Source organism: Anabrus simplex, chromosome 1 (genome assembly GCF_040414725.1).
Source record: "Anabrus simplex isolate iqAnaSimp1 chromosome 1, ASM4041472v1, whole genome shotgun sequence".
Lineage (NCBI taxonomy): Eukaryota > Metazoa > Arthropoda > Insecta > Orthoptera > Tettigoniidae > Anabrus > Anabrus simplex.
In genome coordinates, this window is record NC_090265.1 from 95461790 (window position 1) to 95475273 (window position 13484).

General features: G+C 41.7%; 1 protein-coding gene across 1 annotated transcript in view; it reads right to left on the reverse strand.

The window, feature by feature from the left end:
* The window catches only part of LOC136884355 (uncharacterized), a 737352-nt gene that overhangs the window by 625943 nt on the left and 97925 nt on the right, over positions 1-13484 (reverse strand). The gene's annotated exons all lie outside the window — the stretch shown is intronic.

Here is a 13484-nt window from a genome sequence, read left to right on the forward strand (position 1 = left end):
GCAGTGTGTCAAGTCATAAAATGAATCACTAAACACAGTTAGTATTTTTTAAATATAATATTGTTAAATCAACTTGTAGAGCTTATACTAGTATCTCTATGCTCTAAATCTGTTATTGGAAATGTTGTCTTAGCTACAGAAATTAATTAAATTCAAAATGACATATAATAGATATTACGTTCTAAAAATTATAAGCGAGGGGTTACCGGCAGCAGACCAGTTGGAGTCTTTATTAAAACTACACGAAACTTTCACTATTCATAAAATGTCAGATACTATGCGAGTTGTTGGAGTGCATGAGTGCAAGTAACTCCACGCAGTAGCTCCCATTGTACAGTCTGATTAAATAATATCGAAGAAATTGTTTGATGCTGCTTAAAACATTGGGCCTTTGTGTTCTTGTGATTCAATTGTGTCCCAGACGTGTCATTCATTATCAAACAAAAATATGATATATCTTCGAAAAATAAATTGTTAAACATAATTTATATGATATAATAATAATAATCACAAACATTTTTACCTCGCTGATGGTGAAGTGTCGAAATTAACTAAGCCTGATAGCCTTAAAGTGTCCGACTCGTTGGCTGAGCGGTCAGCGTACTGGCCTTCGGTTCAGAGGGTCCCGGGTTCGATTCCCGGCCGGGTCGGGGATTTTAACCTTAATTGGTTAATTCCAATGGCACGGGGGCTGGGTGTATGTGTTGTCTTCATCATCATTTCATTCTCATCACGACGCGCAGGTCGCCTACGGGAGTCAATTAGAAAGACCTGCATCTGGCGAGCCGAACCCGTCCTGGGATATCCCGGCACTGAAAGCCATACGACATTTCATTTCAGCCTTAAAGTTAAGATCAGCTTAACAATGTGGAAGATTGTCTAATTCTACAGTGTGCTGTTTGTAAATACTTTCTTTTGTAATGTTGTACCCGTTTATAAGATGAATACAAAACGCCTTCTACGAAGAACAGGGTGATCAGATCGGGTTAAAGCATGCAGGAATAAGATAGGAATTATCTGATGTTACAATGTTCACACATGTCAAATGGGGCAGGTATTATTTCCGTAGATCGAACCTCTGTTATGCACGGCTTTATGCACCGAATGTGATACCCCAATGTCACAAACTTCCTAATTAGTACACTGGCGGAAAAACTATCCAAACACCATGAAATTAGAAATGTAGAATAAGGAAATGTTGGTCGAGATAACATAGTTAACTAATTAAAAGTACAAGACTACAGGTTAATATACGCGCAAGAAAAGCCATCGCACATGTGCCATGCTGGTCCATTAATAACCGGTGTAATCGCCTGACTGTTGAATGCAGGCATGCAGACGTGCATGCATTGTGTCGTACAGGTGCCAGATGTCAGCTTGTGTGATGGAGTTCCATGCCTGTTGCAGTTGGTCAGTCAATACAGGGACGGATAATGCCGGTTTTGGATGACGCTGGAGTTGTCGTCCAATGATAACCCATACCTGCTCGATTGGGGACGGATCGGGGATCAAGGAGGCCAAGGCAACATGCCGACACTCTGTAGAGCAGGTTGGGTTACAACAGCGGCATGGGGTCATGCATTATCCTGTTGGAAAACATCCCCGGGTGTGATGTTCATGAATGGCAGCACAGCAGATCGGATCACCAGACGGGTGCGTGGGATAACCACTAGAATGCTCGTGCTGTCATAGGAAACTGCTCTACAGACCAGGTCCAGTGTGTCGACGCCGTAGACAGGTGGAATGTATGCGCTCACCTGGCCTCCTAACCAACACACGACCATCACTGGCACCAATGAAGAGCCGGCTTTTATCGGAAAACACAACAGACCTCCACTCCGTCCTCCAATGAACTTTCGCTTGACACCACTGAAGTCGCAGACGGCAGTGTTCTGGGGTAAGTGGAATGCACACCGCAAGGCGTCTGCCTCGGAGCTGTCCAACAAGTAACCGATACCCAATAGTTCGTTACGTCACTGTGGTACCAACAGCCGCTCGAGTTCTTGTTGTGGACGCAGTCCGCTGTGCCATAGCCATACACCAAGTACGGCGGGCCTCCCTCTCGGTGGTGCCACGGGACGTCATGAGCTCGGTCTTCTTGCGAGTGTACCTTCTCTGGACCACTGCTACCAGCACGCATGCACAGTGGAGACATTCCTGCCAAGTCGTTCTGCAATAGCGTAGAATGAAAATCCACCTTCACGTAGCCCTATTCTATGGCCTCGTTCAACAGCAGTGAGATGTTGATACTGGCTTCTCGTTGTCGTAACGGCATTCTGACCCATTCACATTCACTCCGTCCAATCTCACATGTAACTGACGCTCTCGCTCAGTACAGCCCGCATTTAAAGCAAACCTGATGTGCAACGTCATGGGGTCGCTACTAGTGCCACGTTAATACGATTTGTGGGAAATTTGAATCAATATCATCTTTCAGATGTATAAATACGCCTACCAACTTTCGTTAATCTAGCATAACCCCTTCTTGGTGTTTGGCTATTTTTTCCGCCAGTGTAATTCTTCACGTCGGACAATGGCTGGGTCGCGCAACAGACTTTGAGCATTGCCACTGGCTTTACATATACAGCATGATCATCACATGCTTCTATTACTGCCCACTTTCAAAGAGATACATCGTTCGAACATGAATGTGACCCGTAACACTGCACAGTGCATGCACAGCTCGTGGTGACAAACCAGCTGTGGCTTACAGTACAGCTGAATAATGCGACATGCACTTGATGTTGGGAGAGAGCGGCAATCACCCTGCTGTCTTCACGAGATGATACAAGGAATTATATCCACGTTGTCACCACTTTTATCCATATGTCTTCGAATGACTACATCGACAGATACGGGAGACGGGAAAGGTTGTGTTACCTGCGGTTGTCGGACGGGGACGACCACAATTTCTCCCCACCGCGTAATTGGAAGAGAAGGATCCTGGGGATGTTTTCTGAGGATACTACCCTTAGTACTGGACAGATTGTCCAGGGCTTAACGGTTCATCAATGCATCGTACTAAACGTTCTTCATGACAACACACTAGTCAACCACCTCCAGTATTCCGATCGCTCTCACCTTACGGCATATTGTTGTTGGATGTGTAATGGATTGAAGAGAGACCTGGACTTAGTAGAACAGGTACTTTGCATACAATAGGTAATATTACCCATATGGACGTACTTAATGCACACAACAGTCAAATGTAGGCCTACCAAAATCCTCACGCCACGCGTGATCAAGTGCAGATATGTGTTGGCATATTAATGTACGGGCCAGGATGGTCGGCAGTCGATTTCTCGGGCCACATCTTCTCCCGGAACGCCTCTACGGAAGGAGGTACATTGTATTTCTATGTCCCGGGCTCCCAGTGTTACTGGAAGTCATTCCTGCTGTCGTCCGCGGAGCATGTGCTACCAGCATGATGGGGACACACCGCGCTTTAGTGCTACGGTTTGACATTAAATGACGCACCAGTTTGAGCACAGACGGATAGGTCGGGAAGGGTCGGTGCCCTGGACACCGAGGTCACAGAACCTCAACCCATTGGATAACTCTGGGTCTATTTGAAGGTGTACAGAATGGTACTAGGAAGTGCCGAAGAGCTCGTTGTCAGTCCGAATGCGACTACAATCTCCATCAGTTACGAGCAGATGTTCCGGAGGATGCAAGGTGTTCCACATCGGGCTCACCTATGTCTAGAGGTGGAAGATGGTAATTTTCAACATCTCATGTCATAACTCACTACAAGTGGTGTGCTGAAAGTACTGTGCCACGTTACAGAATGATATTAAATGCAAATTGATATGAAGTGTACCCACTGTGTTATTTTTCCACCAGTATTTATGGCTACCACTGCAAAATACCAAGGAATGTAGTAGTCAACACAGGAGTGAGAACGTTAAAGTTAGTAGTTAATGTCCCTTCCGTTTGTGTGATGTACAACATGTACTGAAACAAATAAATCCTATCTCTTTAGGAATACGTACATATCGCAAAAATCCGATCGATGGTGACAGCTAACGCCATTTTTGTTGCTAGTTGCTTTACGTCTTACCGACACAGATAGGTCTTATAGCGACGATGGGACAGGAAAGGCCTAGGAATGGGAAGGAAGCAGCCGTGACCTTAATTAAGGTAAAGACCCAGCATTGGCCTGGTGTGAAAATGGGAAACCACGGAAAGCCATTTTCAGGGCTGCTGACAGTGGTGTTCGAACCCACTATCTTCCGGATGCGAGCTCACAGCTGCGCGCTCCTAACCGCACGGCCAACTCGCCCGGTAATCTAACGCCAATTAATACTTGCTATGGATTAATGTAACTATTACACCATTTAATTTCCGGCTTTACATTTATATCTCAATTACTAGCCATAATACAATGTCATATCCTATCTTTAATTCCATCGCACCAAAATCTTCTACCGTGCCCTGGTCTTCGAAGGCGGCATTCAATTTCGGCCTGTACACATTGTGTGTTTAAAGTTTGATTGTTCTTGAATTGTCTATGATGATGCTGGATTTAGAATATTCCAGAGGATTGCTTGTTGTAATCTTGCTGTTGTTGTAGGGTAATTAGGTTTTAACTTTTCTATATTATCACTTGTAATATTAAACTAGTAGTAAGCTCAACCTATAGTATTGTAAGCAGTACTATATGATAATGCTGGTTTTAGAATGTTACAATAGGAGTATTTGTTCCAGTATTTTCTTTCCATTGAATTGCTTCTTTTCTTTGTTAGTGGCTTTACGTCGCATCGACGCAGATAGGTCCTATGGCGACGGTGGGATAGGAAATGGCTAGGACTTGGAAGGAAGCGGCCTTAATTAAGGTACAGCCTCAGCATTTGCCTGGTGTGAAAATGGGAAACCACGGAAAACCATCTTCAGGGCTGCCGACAGTGGGGTTCGAACCCATTATCTCCCGATTACTGGATACTGGCCGCACTTACGCGACTGCAGCTATCGAAGTCGGTTTTGTTATTATTAATAACTAGCAAATGTACCCGTGCTTCGCTATGGTATTCTACATTGTATACGGATATCGACGTAAAGACTGTCCGTGCAGTAAATGAGATTGTTTTAAAATTGCATGTCTCTTAGCCTTATCCGAGAAATAGCATGGGGAGGTCCCCATCCAATGTAAAGTGAGGGTTGCGGAGTTGTGATGATAACGGCAGGCTCACTTGCCTACCGCCATTCACAATCGAGATGGCAAGTTTACATTATAATTGCAGGCCCCATTGCCTACTCCGCGGTCACAATCGATTTTAGGAGTTTTAGTTACAATGGCAGACCCATTTCCTACTTTCAGACAGATTACGGTTGAGGAGTTTTTATTATAACAGAAGGCAACTTCCCTACCACCAGTCAAAATTGAATTGTGCAGTTATCATTGTAACGACAGGCCCTTTTTACTGCTGCCAGACAGCTTACTGCCAGTCACACAGAATTAGTGAGTTTCAATGAAAATAGCAGGCCACTATGCCTAATGCTAGTCAAATTTTAGATTGGGACATTTGTTTATAATGGCGGGCACCATGGCCTAGAGCCAAACAGAATAGGGTAGGGGTCTTTCGAACAAAACTGCATGCCTTTTGCAAGACAAATCGAGAAGTGAATTATTCATTAAATTGGTAGGCCCTCCTTACTGATGCCAGTTACACAGGAGTTGGAGAAGGACCTCCTTTACTACTGCCAGCAGTCAAAGTCGGTGTAGGGAGTACTGATTACAATAGCAGACACACCCTTTCTCGATCGCTACAAATCGACATCAATGAATATATATATAGATGGACATACGAAAGTATATGCATGTTTACAATATTGCAGACCTTCATTTACAGATTAACTACTGCTAAACGGTACGTCATATTGACAAAAGATTGTACTGTAAGGCTCAGTATTTAGCGATCTAAATGGCTGTTTCTATGATATTTTCTCGCATCTCATCTATTCGTGGGTCAGATTGAGTCAGAAACGTAGAATAGGTTGAAATTTGTGTAAGATTATCTTAAATTGCATTACTTTTCGGATAATTATGTGACATAGCATTTGGATCACATATGGGTACTGGGTGGGCCAATTTACGTGTAGAGTTTGATCACACTATCTTTCCTGTAAGTGATTGAACGTATGAATTATATACGTAAAGAGTCCAAATTTACTTAAAATAGAGAAATAGAGACGAATCTAACGTATAAGCGATACAGATACGACAAAAAATCATAAGACCAAGGTTGAAGATCACTCCTAATTCAACGAAGATTGTGCCATCCGTTATGTGATAGGACTTCCCGTTTATCCCACGAAATACCTCGAAACGAAGGTCTGCACCATCATTAAATTTTTTTCCATATTTCGATATTCTTCGGGGATAAAAATGAAAAAAATAATTACCTGTGAAGTTTTTCGTTCGTTACAGGCTGAAACGTATAATTTTGCCAAATTTCAATTTTCTTGCTTGTCTGGCAGATTATGCTGAAATCTGGATTTTGGGTGAGGGGGTAAAAATTATGACTTTCAGGAAATTAAACCAAAAAATATGCAGATGATCATTATTACCCCTCAAACGGGTATCTGTACGAAAATTTCACCAAAATAGTCAATGTACAGGCACACACAGTCGTTACGATTTTATTTATACAGATAGATAAGGAATCTGCTCCACGTACAACACATGTTGGCTACGTCCGCTGGACTTAACCTGCAAAACCAACCGTTCATGTTATCTCACTTATTAATCCTCCTGTCGAAAAATTCACACGAGAACAAAAGTTTTAGAAATGGATTTCCCTTAAGGATTGTAGATTTCGATTAATTTCGGATGTGCATATTTTGAGGAAGTGCAAAATCATGGTTTCGGATAAACTTCCAGTAAATTTAGGTATTCAGAAATAATATTGGCCCTAAAACCTACACAAGGACAGGTGGATTCTAAATATCAAGTTTGGTAGAAATATATTCAGTAGTTTTCAAGTTATAAAAACTCATAAAATCAATCGACAAACAGATACCAAAATTAAAAAATATGCAGATGGTCATTATTACAACTGAAACGGATAACTGTACGGAAATTCCGCCAAAATAGCCAATGTATAGACAGACGGTCGTTGCGATTATATTTATATAGATGACAGATAAGCATGGGCACGTTTGAAAGTGCAAACCTTCATTTCGAGATTTACTGCTCCTAAACGGTACATCATGCCAACAAACGGTTTGCACCCTCAGACGTCCCTTTTATCGCTCTACATGTTTGGTGTTAAAACATTTTCTCGTATCTCACATATTTATAGGTTCGACTGAGTTACGATATTTGAATGGGGTGACATTTGGGGACATTTTCATCATTTTACATTATTTTTCACATACTTATGTGGAAGCTAGAATTATGAAATTGGGTTCGCATATAGCCATTGGTCGTGTCAATGTGCGTGTCAAATTCGATGACTCTACCTTTCCTATAAGTGTGTCAAACTAAGTAATACACGTGTAAAAAGCACAAAATTTACGAACCATCGAAGTATACAGACAAATCTACGTTATAAGGGAGAGAGAGAGAGAGAGAGAGAGAGAGAGAGAGAGAGACGACAAAATATCACAGGACCAAAGTTGTAGATCACTCGAAGTTGAACGGAGATCGTGCCATACGTTTTGTGATAGGACTTACCGTTTAGCCGCGAAATACCTCGAAACGAAGGTCCGTGCCGTCATTAAATTGCCTATATTTCGATATTATTCGGCTTAAAAAGTGAAATATTTAAAGATCGTGGAAGTTTTCCGTAGGTTACCGGCTAAAGCGTATAAATGTGCTTAATTTCAATTTTTCAGCTCGTGTGGCAGATTGTGAGGCAATCTTGATTTTGGGCGAGGGGGGGGGGGGGTGGGGGTAAAATTTAGGACTTCCAGAAAACTATAGCTAAAAATATGCGAGTGGACATTATTACCCCTTAAACTGAAAGCTGTACGAAAATTTCGCCAAAATAGTCAATGCACAGACACACGCTCGTTACGATATGATTTATCTAGATAGATAAGGAATCTACTCCACGTATAACACCTTTTAGGCTATGTCCGCTAGACTTAGCCTTAAAACCGACCTTCACCGGGCGAGTTAGCCGTGCACGTAGAGGCGCGCGGCTGTGAGCTTGCATCCGGGAGATAGTAGGTTCGAATCCCACTATCGGCAGCCTTGAAAATGGTTTTCCGTGGTTTCCCATTTTCACACCAGGAAAATGCTGGGGCTGTACCTTAATTAAGGCCACGGCCGCTTCCTTCCAACTCCTAGGCCTTTCCTCTCCCATCGTCGCCATAAGACCTATCTGTGTCAGTGCGACGTAAAGCCCCTAGCAAAAAAAAAAAAAAACCGACCTTTCATGTTATCTCCCTTATTAATCCTCCCGTTGAAAAATGCACATGAGAAAAATAAATTAGATTTGGATTTCCAAACAGTTTAATCGATTTCCAGTGAGGTTGGTCTTGTACTTTATATATTGTGGGACATATCTGTGTCGGTGCGACGTAAAACAAAATAGCAAAAAAAAATATATATATATTGTGGGAGAGTAAAAATCACCATTTCGGTCCCCTATAAAACCCCAGTCCATTCCGGGAATTTGAAATGGTATAAACCTTAAAAACTACCCTTGGAGGGGTGGATGCTAAATATAAAGTTTGGTTCAAATATCTCATTAGTTTTCAAGTTGTAAGAAATACGCTTTACGCGCACCCGCCCTTGCGTTAAGTCCGGTGGGACTTGTACCGAAAAACGGTCCGTTAATGATATCTCCGTTATTAATCCTGGTATCGAAATGATGCACATGAGAAAAAAGGTTTAGAAATTAATTTCCATTGAGGCAGGTAGATTTCCATTAAGTTCGGTTGTGTATCTTTTGAGGGAGTGCAAAATCACGGTTTCGGTTTCGTATAAACCCCCAATTAGTTCAGGGATTTAGAAACAATATTTGCCTTAAAACCTACCCAAGGACAGGTGGATTCTAAATATGAAGTTTGGTGGAAATATATCCAGTAGTTTTGAAGTTATAGAAAGACAAACAAACAAAGAAACAAACAAACAAACAAACAAACAGACACCAAGGAAACCTACCCTTGGACAGATGGATGCTATATATAAAGTTTGGTTCAATTATCTTCAGTAGTGTTGAAGTTGTAAGAAATACGCTTTACACGCACCCGCTCTTGCGTTAAGTCCGCTGGGATTTGTACCGAAAAACGGTCCTTTAATGATATCTCCCTTATTAAATCCTGTTATCGACATGATGCACATGAGAAAAGAAGGTTTAGAAATTAATTTTCATTAAGGCAGGTAGATTTCCATCAAGTTCAGTTGTGTATACTTTGAGGGAGTGCAAAATCACGGTTTCGGTTTCGTAAAAGTCCCCACTCAGTTCAGGGATTTAGAAACGATATTTGCGCTAAAACCTACCCAAGGACAGGTGGATTCTAAATATGGAGTTTGGTGGAAATATATCTAGTAGTTTTCAAGTTATAGAAGGACAGACAAACAGACAAACAAACAGACCAAACCAAACCAAACCCCATGGCACTACAGCCCTTGAAGGGCCTTGGCCTACCAAGCGACCGCTGCTCAGCCCGGAGGCCTGCAGATTACGAGGTGTCGTGTGGTCAGCACGACGAATCCTCTCGGTCGTTATTCTTGGCTTTCTAGACCGGGGCCGCTATCTCACCGTCAGATAGCTCCTCAATTCTAATCACGTAGGCTGAGTGGACCTCGAACCAGCCCTCAGGTCCAGGTAAAAATCCCTGACCTGGCCGGGAATCGAACCCGGGGCCTCCGGGTGAGAGGCTGGCACGCTACCCCTACACCACGGGGCCGGCTAGACAAACAGACACCAAAGCTAAAAATGATGCAGATGGTCATTATTACACCTGAAACGGATAACTGTACGGATATTTCGCCAAAATAATCAATGTACAGACACACGGTCATTACGATTTTATTTATATAGAAGATAACAACAGTAACAATTCATTTCTTGTAAACCATTTTCGATTAAAAGTGAAGATAATGTGAAAAATCGAATAATTACTGAAGTAATTGGTACCAGTCATTTGAATGAAACCTGCAAAACACACTGTAGCTTTTGTGCTATCTACTATTCTCTCTCCTCGTTCGTGTTACATTGCAATGGTGTTTTGGACGCTATTAGAATACCAGGCTTCGCAGTGGAATTCCTGTATCTATTGACTGAGCTCACATACCGTCCAGTTCTTGCTCATAGACTTGTGGAAACCAGTATCCGGTATTCGGGAGATAGTAGGTTCGAACCCCACTGTCGGCAGCCCTGAAGATGGTTTTCTGTGGTTTCCCATTTTCACACCAGGCAAATGCTGGGGCTGTACCTTAATTAAGGCCACGGCCGCTTCCTTCCACTTCCTAGCCCTTCCCTGTCCCATCGTCGCCATAAGACCTATCTGAGTCGGTGCGACGTAAAGCAACTAGCAGAAACCTTGTAGCTCGTCAGTGGTTAGTTTCCGAACTTGGATTGCTGCCGGGATTGTTCAAGAGTTCTTGTAGATAATCTGTGTCCAGCTGAGGATTCCATAGAATGTGACATTATTTGATCACATCACTTAGGACGTGATTGCTATTTACACAACACAATGCTTGTTGTCAAACTACACAAAGCCACTTGTCCTGCACCAACCACAACGCACCACATGCGCACCACTCAGTCTGTAAGTCAGTAGAGTGTCGGCCTCCAAATTTCCTACATCGATGAGTCAAACATCGCAGAAGCAGTCGAATTTTTAATTTAAATTCAGCCATTGGTCGTCGAAAAGAATTCTGGTTTCCTTCCCACCTGGCAGAGTAAACCGGAACGTCAAAATTTACAGTACATGTATACAGGCTAAATGGTGTCACATCAAAATGTTTGCACACGGAAGCTGAGGCCATATTATTATTATTATTATTATTATTATTATTATTATTATTATTATTACCGGGGAAGTTGGCCGTACGGTTAGGAGCGCGCAGCTGTGAGCTCGCATCCGGGAGATAGTGGATTCGAATCCCACTGTCGGCAGGCCTGAAGATGGTTTTCCGTGGTTTCCCATTTTCACACCAGGCAAATGCTGGGGCTGTACCTTAAGGCCACGGCCGCTTCCTTCCCATTCCTAGACTTTTCCCGTCCCATCGTCGCCATAAGACGTATCTGCGTCGGTGCGACTTAAAGCAAAATAGCAAATTATTATTATTATTATTTTTACAGAATTTCACAATATCAGACTAATGGTTTTGAGTTCCTCTTCGGTCTTAGATACAAGGAAGGGACACTATAATAAAAATGTCCCTATGTAAACTACTTACAAACGACGACATCTGCAGAGGATTCCTGTGGTGGAGTAATATAGTGGATATTCCATCTCCAGGCATTTACGGACAATGCGGTAGGTTCTTATGATTACTGATTTTTTGGTTCTATATAGATGAAGAGGTACAGATTGAGAATTTTAAGACCGTCTTGCAATGTGTTTGAATTTAGACCATTGTATGCTATTGCTATATGCTCTGTGAGAACTTCTTGGTTGTCCACATTGCTTTAAATTCTACCGACAAATTCGTGTATTTAGACAGCTTGTCCGTCTGCGTTGCCTGCAGAATGTGAAAATGATTATTATTATTATTATTATTATTATTATTATTATTATTATTATTATTATTATTAAAATGGCATGTAGCTATGGTAAATCTCCTGTATCTTCGGATGGAAATCGTAATAGTGCTCTCTTATTACGCTCAGGGAACGAAACTACTGGTTTGGTATATTTATATTTTTGTAAGACACTGAATTTCTCTTGTTAGTGATCGATAACCTCAGTCGTTTGGTTACTTGAATAAATACTTTCTATCATGAAACCTTTTAACAGCATGTGTTGACATCTGTATTTTCCTTCACTTCTTAACAGACATGTTTGTGTATGATGATCTGGAGCTGATATCTATAAATAAATAAATAAATAAATAAATAAATAAATAAATAAATAAATAAATAAATAAATAAATAAATAAATAAATAAATAAAAATACTTTACAGTATATCCTGAGGTTTCTTCATTTAACGTAACATCTAGGGACTATATATTGACAAGGAGTTATCAGAATTTCTCCTCATGCATTCGCATGAAACTAGAAGTACCATTCATTACCATTGAATATTCAATCCCCTTTATCTGTGCAAGTGGGAACTAAGAGATATCTTCTCGGAACATTATAAAAAGGACCTGCATCTGCATCCTTAAAAATTTACTGTTGTGCATGCGTTAAAACGACCAAACGAACCTTCGCGTGTTGGGTTATGCTTGTGGTTTCTGAGTGAAGCGGTGTCCCGAATTTTGGAACTTCAGCTTTTAATTTCTTCAGATGAGGCCATTTTCAGCATCTTCTGTGATGTTCATTAAACGAGGGTCAATCCCGCGTCAGTCGTATGATAACGATATTTCCGGGCCAGTTTTATTCTGCCCACCCGCTTAATGGAAATTCACTTTGAATTGACCTTGTTTTCGAATTGTTACTCATTACTGCTTGTCCGACTCATTGGCTGAACGGTCAGTTCAGAAGGTCCCGGGTTCGATTCCCGGACGGGTCGGGGATTTTAACCTTAATTGGTTAATTCCTACGGCACGGGGGCTGGGTGTATGTGTTGTCTTCAACCTCATTTCATCCTCATCACGACGCGCAGGTCGCCTGTGGGAGTCAAATAGAAAGACCTGCACCTGGCGAGCCGAACCCGTCCTGGGATATCCCGGCACAAAAAGCCATACGACATTTCATTACTGCAGAACAATGCTTGAAAAGTATTTATACGTATACCTTGGTCTATGAAAAATAAAGAATATTCCATTGCTGTTTATTACGAATAGTGACATAGACAATGGCGAATTTCCCATATATGCGATTGATGTGATACATCTTTTGTATTTTCAACGAAAAGTAAATATTCATTGTTCATATTTTAATGGATTTATTTATATAAAATTCAAATGCACAGTTATCGATACTCAGAGATGGATGGAACGATCGTTGCTGGCTAGTGACTGCTACTAATTGCCAAACTACTCCAGAGATCGCAGCACGAGCATTGGCCCCTTGCTGATTGTTGATTTCTTTCGTGGGGTTGGAATGCGGAACCAAGAGCCACATCCATCAAGAGAGCGGTATGAGTTGGAATCCTTTAAGTTATCGTGTGTGGCCGGGATTTGTTTGCTATTTCGTGAAATACTGGAGTTCTTGCTTCTGAGTGGTTCTTTCATTGTGCTATAAATAATGATAGGTGTCAAATGTGCGTTGTTGTAATAGGCTATAAATGATTCAGTTTCTTGTGCTTGTAGTGTTAATACCAAACAAAGAAAATGAGGGAATGATGCGATTTTGAAATGACATCACACCACTCAGAGAGTAGTTCAGCAGGCATGGATGTTGGAGCGCCAGTCTC